Source organism: Helianthus annuus, chromosome 3 (genome assembly GCF_002127325.2).
Source record: "Helianthus annuus cultivar XRQ/B chromosome 3, HanXRQr2.0-SUNRISE, whole genome shotgun sequence".
Taxonomy (NCBI): domain Eukaryota; kingdom Viridiplantae; phylum Streptophyta; class Magnoliopsida; order Asterales; family Asteraceae; genus Helianthus; species Helianthus annuus.
The window spans coordinates 88584238-88596628 of NC_035435.2; the positions used below are offsets into that span (position 1 = coordinate 88584238).

At 36.7% G+C, this 12391-nt stretch overlaps 1 long non-coding RNA gene across 1 annotated transcript in view; it reads left to right on the top strand.

Annotated features, from left to right (window-relative positions):
- Positions 1-10812, top strand: part of LOC118490159 — a 34702-nt gene extending 23890 nt beyond the window's left edge. Inside the window, exon 3 of the long non-coding RNA XR_004888413.1 lies at positions 10693-10812. This is a non-coding gene — a long non-coding RNA (uncharacterized LOC118490159). The remainder of the gene's footprint in view (positions 1-10692) is intronic.
- Positions 10813-12391: the final 1579 nt, after the last annotated feature.

Consider the following 12391-nt stretch of genomic DNA (forward strand, 5'->3'; position numbering starts at 1 on the left):
TTAGGTAAATTACCAAAATACCCTCTTTGCGCCAAAATTCATTTTAAGCCTATGTAACATAAATTTTGACATCTAAACTGATTTAGCAACAATATTAAGCATGTTAAGGCATAACTTGCTTGTCATAGGACTAGTTAAGCATTCCGAACGCGTTTTACGCGAGCGACGCGTTAAAGTAGCATAAGCTACCTAAACGGGTCGTAACGGGTCAAAAGCACTTAGGATAGGTTTCGTTTTAGTACGTAGGCTTTGTTAAACCATATTACATAAGTTCCCATACTTATTTGGTTTACAAACCCTCGTACTACCCGATCCTCCGATAGGTCCGTTTATTAATGTAGATACCTATATAGGTGCCGTTTGATTCCATGATCTTCTAACATTGCTTGGTGGTTATCCTACGACTTCTAAGCAATCTCAAGTGAGTACATAGACCCCTCTTTTACTGTTTTTCAAACATTTTGGGGTGAAACACATGTGCCTACTTGTTACTTTCATGCTTTCCATGTTTTCACAACTTATACTTGTTATGTTCATTAGTACACTATTAGTACATGATTTCATTATGTTTTGCTATGTATGTTTACTTAACATGCTAGCACATTGATTTACATTACGTTGCTTTGCTACATATGTTTACTTGGCATATTAGCACATTGTTTTACATTACGTTTTTGCTATGTATGTTGACTGAGCATACTAGCACATTGATTTACATGACTTTTCTGCTTTGTATGTTTACTTAGCATACTTAGTACATTGTTTTTCACATAACTTGCTTACATTTGGTATGACATTTGGTTTGCATAAACGGTTCTTTACTACATTCATTAACATTAGCTACGCCGCTCGGTAGTAAGTAATGGTACCATAGGACTTGACAAATCCCGTTCCTAACATCCTGGGTTTGTTTAGATGAAAGGAATGACTGAATCCGAAAACATTTTACTTTGATAACCTTTACTCTAAGGTTATCCTTCTGTCTCAAGGCTTGAATGTAATGCGTTAACTTACCACATAAATGTTTGTATCAATAAAACAAGCTTTTACTTGGCAAAACATAACTTTTTGATTTATTCAAAATACTTTGTTTTGTTCCTTTTTACTTATGGTTAAGTATTCTCATTTTGTTACTTACCATACATAACTTTTGTTTATACTTAACTACATGACTACATTTTGGGTTTTAAACATTGACAATGGTTTAGTCAAGAACATTTGATGATTGGTTTGAACATGAACTATATACTTTGGTGGTTTGTTTAAGTGACTTAAGTAACGATATGTGTGTGCTACAAGCATGGTGGATACGCCGCTGGTACTTCCTATATATAAGTGCTTGTATTATATTACATGACATACCGTTATTTAAATCATTCAATTTTGGACTTATACATTTTTGCAAATAACATATTTTTCACAAGACTTTGTTTTACAAAACAATTTATTCCATACAACTTATTTTTACTTGGTTATTCTTTTAACCATACATCATTCTTTTATACATACATATTAACTGATTTGTTATCGCTTTTCAAACATTTTATAAGCAAACACTTAAACTAGATTCATGACAAGTTTTCATTAAACATTTTCTTAAACCTAAGTCATGAATCCTATTTTCATAAAACCTATTTTACTCACAGGCATTTTTATGCTGACATACCTATTTTCACATGTGTTTCAGGAGCTAATGCATAGGATGATCGTGACACGCTAGGGTGGACTTGGGCCTTAGTGACATAAAACAGAGCTAGACTTAGTTTAATTACGTTATGTACTCCTTAATTCTGTGGTTTTAAGACAATGGAACATGTTGGTTCTTGTTTCGAACGATGTATTCCACCTTTGGGTGATGAATAAAATATTATTTTAATTACCTTGGTTGTGGAACAATAATTCTGTTACAACACTCCTCGACGTTTCCGCTACGATTTGATGTTTTACGTGGTCGGGGTGTGACAGGGGAGGCTGGTGATGTATTGGGTGGATCAGTGGTTTGTGACTGTGACTGACTGACAGTAGTTGAAACAACTGGTGTTTCAACCACTGTTGTCATTACAACAGATGTTGTAACATCTGTTGTCTTCTGCTTTATGGCAGGAGGCAGTGGTGGTGATATGATTGTAGATGATGATAGTGGTGGTTTTTGTGTTATAGACACAGATGATGATGGTGGTGGAGCAGTAGTTGTGATGGTGTGTGTTGAAACAATAGTTGTGTGTGTTGGAGGTGTGTGTGTTGATGTAATGGCAGCTGTTTGGCTACTGTTAGCAGTTTTTGTAACTACTGTTGTATCAGCTGTTGAAGTTTTTGTGGTCTTGGGTTTTTCTGGTTCACTTTATATCCCATCTTCTATACCTTTCTTTTTCAGCTTGGTTTTCTCCCCCTTTTTGGCATTATCTGCCAGGGGTGTATCCATGAAGAAAATGGTAGATGGACCTTTCTCACTCTGAGCAGTCTTTTGTATGCTAGCTTTTATAGCCTTGATGTCTGCTTGAGTGTCTTTGAACCGAGATTCCACCATGTTGGTCAGCATTTGTACTTGATTAGCATGCTTTTTAGCAGCCATTTGTTGCTGTTGTTCAAGCATGGGCTGGAAGATATTCCAAAGCTCATTTGCAGCAAATGCTTGTGGAGCAGGTGCTTGAGCAGGAGGAACAGTTGATTGGGCTTTTTGAGCTTCTAACAGCTGCTGCACCATATCTTTTATTTCGGCAACAGAAGATTCTAGATTTTTAACTCTGGCCGTCAATTCATTGTATTTTGAATCATCACCTGAATTAACAGGATCATCTGAATCCCCACCAGCAGTGGTTGTATCAATGTGTGACTTAGGAGCTGTAGCCCAAAAGTCATCCATTGATGCCCCTTTTTCTTGGTACTGGGGACTTCTTTCTTCAGCACTCGATAATACTTTGATGTTACCAGCAGTTAAAGATAACTCACTGGTGGTTACCGATGTTGCCATGGAAGAAATTGCCTTCAAGGGAGTCTTAGTTATGTAACAACTGTCCAACTGAAGATCTGTTGATCCATCAGTTGTAGTTGCTGCTCCACTTGAACTACCACCGAGAGTTACTTGTAACTCAAGGGGTGTAACCTCCTCAGCTGTTGCTGGGTTAGCAGAGGCATGAACATCAGACCCAGTCACTTGTGGAGGTATGCTTTCAGTAATAGGTGACAGAGAGGAACTGGTTTGTGTCTGTGCCATATCAACTGCATGCAACAGGGGTATTATTGATTGTGGTAATATGATTGGTGAGGGTATGGGTGTTGAAAGAGACATGTCCTTGGGATCAGGACTGTGGAAGACGAATCCGAGTGGATACAGAGCTTCATAATGTGGTGTCCCTGTGCTTACAACCTGATCCTTTTGTGAGAATGCAGGAGGAGTTTTAGGCTGGGGTTGAGATCTTTCTTCCATCTGCTGTGAGGAAGTAGCAGCAGTGGTTTCTTGTGACTTTTGTGTTGTCACTGGCATTGACTCTGGGATCTCATCTTCCAGAGTTGTCTTTGGTGTGGGTTTGGTGGGTTTTCAGGAAGTTTTTCTTTTGGTCTTTTTGGTGGCAGGTGTTGGTTTCAAAGCAGTGGGTGTGCTACTTTGATCACCTGGAGCAGTGGGCTCAGCAGTGGTTGCTTGAGGATCAGTAGCAGTTTCTAAAACCTGCTCAGCCTCCTTTGTTTTTAATTTTATTGGTGCCATCATTCTCGAAAATGTTTCAATTGTTAAACAGTTTATTTTGAATGAGACACCTTGTTTGGGCAATTCTGCATCTTTCTCAACAAATTTTTGTTCAAAATAATAGCTTAGAAATCTTGGAAAGAGCAGAAATGCTTTATTATCAACGTTCTTTACCAAATCATCAAATATTTCCTGGGAGTAGTTATAGTTTTTATCATTTAAAATTGCATACCCCAGGCTTTGGATTTTCGTTGGTATCTCATTAAAAGACGTTGTTTTATTAGAAACACACATGAGCAGTGTGTGGAATAAAAATCTGGGTGCAGAAGGGAAGTAACCCTTTTGTAGGGTATCCCTATTTGGTTGTTCTGCATAGCCCCTGTTCATGAAATCCTTTACCAACTCGTCTTTTGTAAATGAGGTTTTTCCATTTAAATCATCGAGTTTAAAGGTTTCAGAGATGGATTTTGGTGAGATGTTTACCTTCTTACCCTATATCGAGGAGTTGATGGAGGCGATGATATCTCCTTGTTTTTCAAGGGTGGCTTTTTTCCAGAACTCTCTCTGGGTATCAAGGTAAATAGGAGCGTCTGCTGTTATCAAAGTTTTGTACTTTGATGCAGAAAGGATGTCAAGGATGGAGTCAAAAGTGTGGTTATCGGTAGGTTTTGTGAGTATACCTACATAGTTGTGTGGAGCTTTGTAGCAGATCTCCGGTGTTTCAGCGGCCATTTGAGTGGCATCTGCTGTTGTGGAGGAAGATGATGGTTTTGATTTTGATTTCAATTTTGGTTTCGTCATTTTGGATGAAGAAGATCGAAGAAGTTTTTGGAGTTATGAGAGGGAAACTACTATGAGAAGAGAACTTTTGGAATTCAATTCGACAGTAAAACCCTGTTTGGATTTAATCAGGGCTTTATTTAGGGAAAAAATGATTGCTGATGTGGCAGCGGTTATTTTGATCTGAAGGCTAAAAACTGACCACGTGTCAAACATCTGATGGAATGGTAAATAATGGAGGACAGTTGTTTTGACAACTACTGACGGATCAAGTATCAGTAGTTACAACGGTAATAAAATGAAACAGTGGATGGAACAAAGATTTTAAACATCAGTGTTTTGGAGACAACCGAGGTTGACACTTTAGCAGTGGACAAACTTTAGAGAGCAGATGTTAAGGCACAACAGCATTTTAGATACAACAGTGGAAAAGAGAATGAGAATCATTTTTAACAACTGTTTGTGCTGCAATGTTTTGACTTTTGACAAATACTTTTAGCACCTGTTTGTTCAGATGTAGAAAATGATTTGTACTTGTAAAAGCACAATCTCTTGTCTATCATCTGTTGAGTACCAGAAATGCTATTCTTAACAAAATACATTTTAGATGTATAATATCAAGATTAAATTGTCAGCAGTTATCTTCAGAATTTTGTTCAAGGTTTTGCCATCTGTCTATTTTCTAGACAGTGGTTTAGCATTCCAGATGATGAAGACATTTCTACATGAGCTGCTCATTTTGTGTCTAATTACATGAACTAGATCATGAGTATCTCAGTAGTCTAAATCAATTTGCAATCAATTTATGATCTGTGAAAATCAAACTTGAGCTTAACATGACCTTGATATGTGTGTCATTTCCTTTTGACCAGATTTAAGGATAGTAATTTCACAAAAAATAAGGAAATTACATCCTGACCAAAGATGAACTTTTACTATCAAAAATGAGTAAAAGTACAAAATATATCTTATAAAAATGAAATATATCTGGCTTTATTTAGAGAAAAACACCTTAAGAAAAATTAAAGAAAGTTTTGAAAATAATCAAAAGGATCTGACAATTTTCCAGTAAATTCATGATCATATTATTCTCAAGTTATTTTGACCATTGTGTTGGGGTCATTTACTTGTCAATTGATTGAAAGTTTCTTTTAAGCATAATCACTGGAGATTCCAGTGTTACCAGAACAATTTCTACATTGATGAATGCACACAGTTGCGTGATGATGACCACTAATGATCTAACTTTTAAATCTCAAAAGTGTTTTATGCTTATATGTCACACCCCGGCCGCGTGTAACGTGCAACCGCGGCGGAAACGCCGGGGAGTGTTGTGGACAGAATTAATTGTTTCATAACCATGGAAACCAAAGTTACATTTTATTTATTAAACACGAGTGTTACATTGTTTCAAAACAGGAAATACAAAGTTCATAACATAATTAAACTAGTCTATCTTCGTTTTTAGGCTCTAAGGCACAGGTCCGCCCTAGTGTCACCATTGTCATCCTACACAATAGCTCCTGAAAACACATGTGAAAGTAGGTACGTCAGCATAAAAATGCCTGTGAGATACATAGGTTTTTGTGAAAATGGGATTCATGACTTGAGTTTAAACAAATGTTTAATAACAGTCAGTCATGAACCTTGTAATTTGTCTTGCTTTGTAAACCATTTGAAAGAAAAAAAACGATAATATCAGATGATATGTATAGATAAGTGTAAGGTTAAACGAGTAACCAAGTAAAATGAGTTGAATAAGATAAGTAGTTTGTAAAAATAATGTCTTGTGAAGAGTATGTTATTTGTGTAAAATGTAATGTGTCTAAACTGAAATGACTTAGATAACGCTACGATATGTAATATTTTACAAGAATTTATATATAGGAAGTACCAGCGGCGTATCCACCATGTTTGTATCATATTACATACGCCACGTTACACCAACCATTTACCCAAACCAATCACCATGTAATTTGTTCATGTATAAATCAATTGTCAAGTGTTATTGTGTAAACCATGTCGAAATGTCTATGTTCAATGTAAACTACCAAGTATGTATATCAATGTCAAAATGTTTATGTTCAATGTAGATAATGTAATGTGTACCCAAAATATATCTTGTATGGTAATCGAGATGTATCAACTCAACCATATGTAAAATGCACAAAACAAGGTGTTGAAGTAAAACATGGTTTAAATCAACGTTATGTTTCGTGGAACAATGCATGCTCTACTGATATAAACATTTGTGTGGTATTGTGCAATATGCATACATCCAAGCCTTGAGACTGTGGCGATAAACCCTTAAACAAATTAATGGTTTATCTAAGTTATGTATATCGAATTCGGTCATTCCTTCCAATCCAATCAAACCCAGGATTTCAGGAACGGGAGTTGTCAATTCCTATGGTACCACTACCTACTAACGAACGGCGTGATCAATGTTAATGAATGTATTGTTCCATGTTAAACAAACCAAATGTCATACCAAAATGTAAGCATGTGAAAACAATGCACTAAGTATGTAATCAAATGAAAATACCAAGCGTGAAATGTAATATAAAACAATGTACTAAGTATGCACACAATGGACATACATAGCATGAAATGTATTGTAAAACGATGTACTAAGTATGCACACAATGGACATACATAGCATAAAATGTAATGAAATCATGTACTATAATGTACTAATGAACATAATAAGCATATGATATGAAAACATGAAAGGCATGAAAGTAACAAGTAGGCACATGTGTTTCACCCCAAAACAGTTTGGAAAACAGTAAAAGAGGGGTTCAATGTACTCACCTGAGATTGCTTTGAATTCCTTGTGTAATAATCACACAATGCTAGAGATCACGGGATATCAAACGGCACCTAATAGGTAGCTATATTAATATACCGGACCAAAATCGGAAGGATCGGATAGTATGCGGGTTTGCAAACCAAACGAGTATGGAGACTCGTGAAATATGGTTTAACAAAGCCTACATACTAAAATGAAACCTAACCTAAGTGCTTACGATCCATTACGACCCGTTTAGGTAGCTTATGCTACCTTAACACGTCGTTCGCGTAGAACGCGCTTGGAACGCCTAACATCGTGGCCATATGTTATAACCTCGGAAGGTTATAGCTATGGTCACCTAATGTGTTTGGTCGAATCCTAATGATCGACCAAATGGGTCGGGTTCGAAAGTATAAGCGATGGTTTAGATCGCTTACCTTACGACCCTATATAAGCACTATACTAAAAGTGACGAGCTAAGCATGTTAGAACATGCTTAACTAAGTTTAGAAAACAGGTTTGGCATCAAGACAAATGGCTTTGATGCTCACGAGTAATTTGGTTACAAAATACTCAAGAATGCGCATTTTGGTCGAAACTACGACTCGTCACTGAGCCTAGATAACGTGGTAATTAGTAGGTATAGTCACTACGGACTATAACCATCGTGACCACGCTCACGTTATGAAGTTCTAATGAACTTCGGGTTGACCATAGGCTGGTCAATGTAGAAAGTCAACAAAACGTTGACTTTCGGACTCGGAAAGCGAATAAAAGAACGAAAGAATACTTACGGAGGGTCCCCTGAATGCTAATCTAGATCAAAATAGCTCAGGTATGAAACAAAGGTTCCAACTTAGAGCTTAGATCAGTGCGTACACTTGTCGAAAAGTTGTGGTTACTGAAAATGACCCTTAGTGAGCTGAAAGGGCAAGTGAAAACATGTGGTTGTGGTTTAATCAGCTGAGATTTGCTAACTAATCGATCTTATCTGATCTGCATGTCCCACGCGGCCCGCGTCAGGATTCACACAAGGCTCAGGCGGGCCGCCTGGCCCTGTCTGATCCGCCCAAACTTTCAGCAATTACAGTTTTAGTCCCTGTTATGTATTTAAGCCATTTCCGACATTTCTAAGGCCCGTAAAGCCAACTTTAGGGCCCTAAAATGATGCCTAAACATTGTGGACATGAAACATGCTAAAAAATGTGTCGGATGTTGGTTCCTTTGGCCGTACAATCGCGATGTTCGGTTAATTACGACGGAATGCGTATAAGCGCGAAAAATGATCCAAAATACGCGACGAATGGATTTTTCTCATGCCAAACACTAAGGCATAATATAAGGATGCTTACATAAATTTTTGGATGTCCGGATGTATTCAGAACGTAAGTTATGCGCGAAAGTGCAAACTTGTGCACTTTTTGACACTTTTAGTCCCTGAATGATCCAAAAGTTTGTTTTAGCATACCAAACCCCTCAAAGCCTATTTCTAAGCTATGTAAAGGATATTTATGGTATGTTTAACTTATGGACATGTTCCGGAATGTTTGTTACAGTTCAAATTGGCATACTTTCGCAGTTTGTCAAGTTTAGTCCCTGTAAGCGAATTAACTTGTTTTTGCCATACCAAAGCATTCAAAACTTATTTCTAAGTTATGTAAAGGTTATTTAAGGTTTGTTGAGTATATGTTGATGTTCCGGAGTATTTGTCACATTAAACTGAGTACGTTAACGCACCAGTTTGCGTATAATTCTCCAGAAAGCGATGCAGTGTTTGAAATTGGACAAAAGTCAAAACATGAAAAATGTAAAACACAACCAAACAAACATTGAGATCAAATAACATTGTTTTATTAATAACTGAACTGTTCACAATGATTACAAGCACAAATGTTACATTATACTCTTTTGCTTTTGATTCAAAAGTTTTTGAGATAGCTACACTTTGAGATTTGTTCATTTTTCTTTTCCCTTTTTACCCTTTTTATTCATATGTTCAGAAATGCTCACTAGGAGATCATATTTTGAACATACTTTGTCCATAATCACTTTGAAGCAATGTTTTGAGAGATCTGACCATTATTTGATCATGCTTAGATCTCACATTTACCTATGATTAGGACAGTTTTGACACCTTATTTTCTCAATGTGTTTTGGACGAAGTTGATTTGGTCCTTTTGAAGGATACTCAACTTGCCTTTGAGCACATGAGAGATTTTGCCTAAAGTTTTATTTCCCCCTTTTCTATGTCAGCAGTATTCTAGTGTTTTGGATGAACACAAGTTTTGCTGAATAGAGGTACATACTTTAGTGTTTATTGAAAACATCACAAATATCGAAACAACAATTGAAATCAATTTTGAAAACGTCGAACAATCCCACAATTTATCAGCTATTTTACGGATTCTGAAAATTATGAGTGACATATGCATGAAAACACTTGTTGTGTGAGATTTGTGTGTCATATGATATCTTGGTTGATTTACAGAGTTTCTAAATAACCACTTTGACCATGATTTACTCGTTACTCTGTCTTTTTCAACTGAATGCAACCAACCTTTAGTATCAATAACTTTTGAGCTGAACCGTTATGTCAAATTGATTGTTAGATCGAATTTGACTGTCCAAGCTCTGATACCAATTGTTGGGATCTGGGGGTCATCATGATTGTGTTTGTTTGCATAAGACGAATAAGTGCAGTGGAAATGAGTAGCAAACTTTGTAAACATAATCAAAAGAAAGTATAGATTGATAAACAATTGCTATTTCATTGAGTCAAAAGATTTACAATAGAAAGCAAATGATTACAGCAAGCTTACAATCTAAACTCCCCCTCAGCCTGATACACCAGAGTTGGTTGCACAAGATGAAAGGATGAATTGAGTAGAAGAACTCACTCAAAACGATCAAATATAACAGTACATAATACTGTCATATTTATAGGCAAACCAAACTACTGATCTACCTCAGCTGACGTCACCATGATAGTGACATCTAACGACCTAACAAACTATAAATACTGTTCTATACAAACTACTGACATGTAACATCTGATAAGTAATAAAATGCAAAGCTAAGGAAAACTACTGCTTCACGTTCCACTGTTGTAGCCTTAGTACAGACGTTGAGTCTTCAGTGCTTTCTTCAAAGGTGACCAGTCTTTGGGAGGGCAGTGCTTGAGTCTTCAGCAGTACTTAGGAAACAGCAGTAGATAGAGCAGCAGTGTTTGTCTTCAGCAGTCTTTAAGGTATCATCAGTGTTTGGTTCATCAGTTGTTGTAGTTTGAGCAGCACTTAAGATTCATCAGCTGTTAGAAAACCACTGTCAAGGGGAGAGCATAGGGTAAACTGCTGCTTATTGATGGTCCACTGATGAGATCCGGTTTTGGCTTTACATTATTTGTTCCTCTGTTAGGGTTCAATCCCAACATCAGGTAATCATGTAACTTGGAGACTAATGAATCTAACTTGGAGCACTAATGAATCGTAACAAGCCAATGACAAAACTGAGGAAGACGGAAAACGGGAAGAACTCATGATACCCGCAACAAACCCGTGAATGTGACACCCCAGGAAAACCAAGAAACCAACGCAACTTAACTAGCTTCCTCAGTAACCACGTGCTAAATTTCGGGACGAAATTCTCTTAACAGGGGAGAATGTGACAACCCTCCAAATTACATGTATCCGTACGATTTATTAATGTTAATTAAAGTGCTTGTTGACTGTGCTGAATTACTTAACTGCTTTCTGATTACTGTGTCATACTCTCATGTGCTTGTTAACATACTAGTCTTGTGCAGAAAAAGTTACTAAATAGTCATGTGTGCTTTCCTAAGTGTTGAGAAATTAAAAAGAAACCAACGCAACTTAACTAGCTTCCTCAGTAACCACGTGCTAAATTTCGGGACGAAATTCTCTTAACAGGGGGAGAATGTGACAACCCTCCAAATTACATGTATTCGTACGATTTATTAATGTTAATTAAAGTGCTTGTTGACTGTGCTGAATTACTTAACTGCTTTCTGATTACTGTGTCATACTCTCATGTGCTTGTTAACATACTAGTCTTGTGCAGAAAAGTTACTAAATAGTCCTGTGTGCTTTCCTAAGTGTTGAGAAATTAAAAATGTTACAAAAAGATATATATAGGACACTATATGGAATAACTTAGCACTTTAACGGAACAGTATCCAACCGAACAAACGGACATTACCCGGGGCACCAAAATATTGTTAAAAATATTGTTTCACTTTTTCTGAGCTAGTTATGGTCCCCGAACACTTAAACATATTACACAAAGCATGAAACATACTAGACACTAGATATAACACTTAACACCCTACTAATCACCTACTTACCAATAATTTACAAATAACCCCCCCTTAATTAGAACCGGCCCCACGGGACCCCACCCAAATATTTGCCTAAATCCTTCCTATATCTTCCATAATAAACTTTGGGATTTGATTAAGATTTACTTTGTACTTTGGGGAGCACAAGAGCCATTGGGTAATAAGGTTTAAACTTATATGTACCTTTCATCTTCAACCTCACAACTCAACACCTCACTCTCCCTTCCTTCCCTCTAGTCTCGGCTGAGATCAAGGCCACCACCACCACCATTTTTCACTTCCATTCCATCCATTCTCTAGTGATATTAAGGTGTATCAAGGTGAATCACGAGGTGTGGAGCTCACGGAACATCAAAGACCTTCTTCGTTTGCTATTAACCACCACATTTCTTCACTTGAACTTCCCTAGCCTTGAGCTAGTGGTAACAACTTAGATCCTTTCATTTTTCATCTTGTTTAAGTGGTTAATGATGTATCATGAACCAAAAACATTAAGAACATTAATGAAGCATATGAAGAAAGCATGAACATAAACTAACTTGATGATGAAATAAGAAGGAAACTTGATAAAATGAAGTTGTTGTAGTTATGTTGTTGATATTGTGATGATTACTAGCAATATGATGTTTGATCATCATATGAAGCTTGTTAAGTTATGATTAAAAACATGACTTAACAAGTTAGAGGTGATTATGTGTACATAAAATAATCATCTTCTTGTTAGAGCATGAATTTGGAATAAAAGTGATTTTTTTTCTTAGAAAATAATAAACCTAGT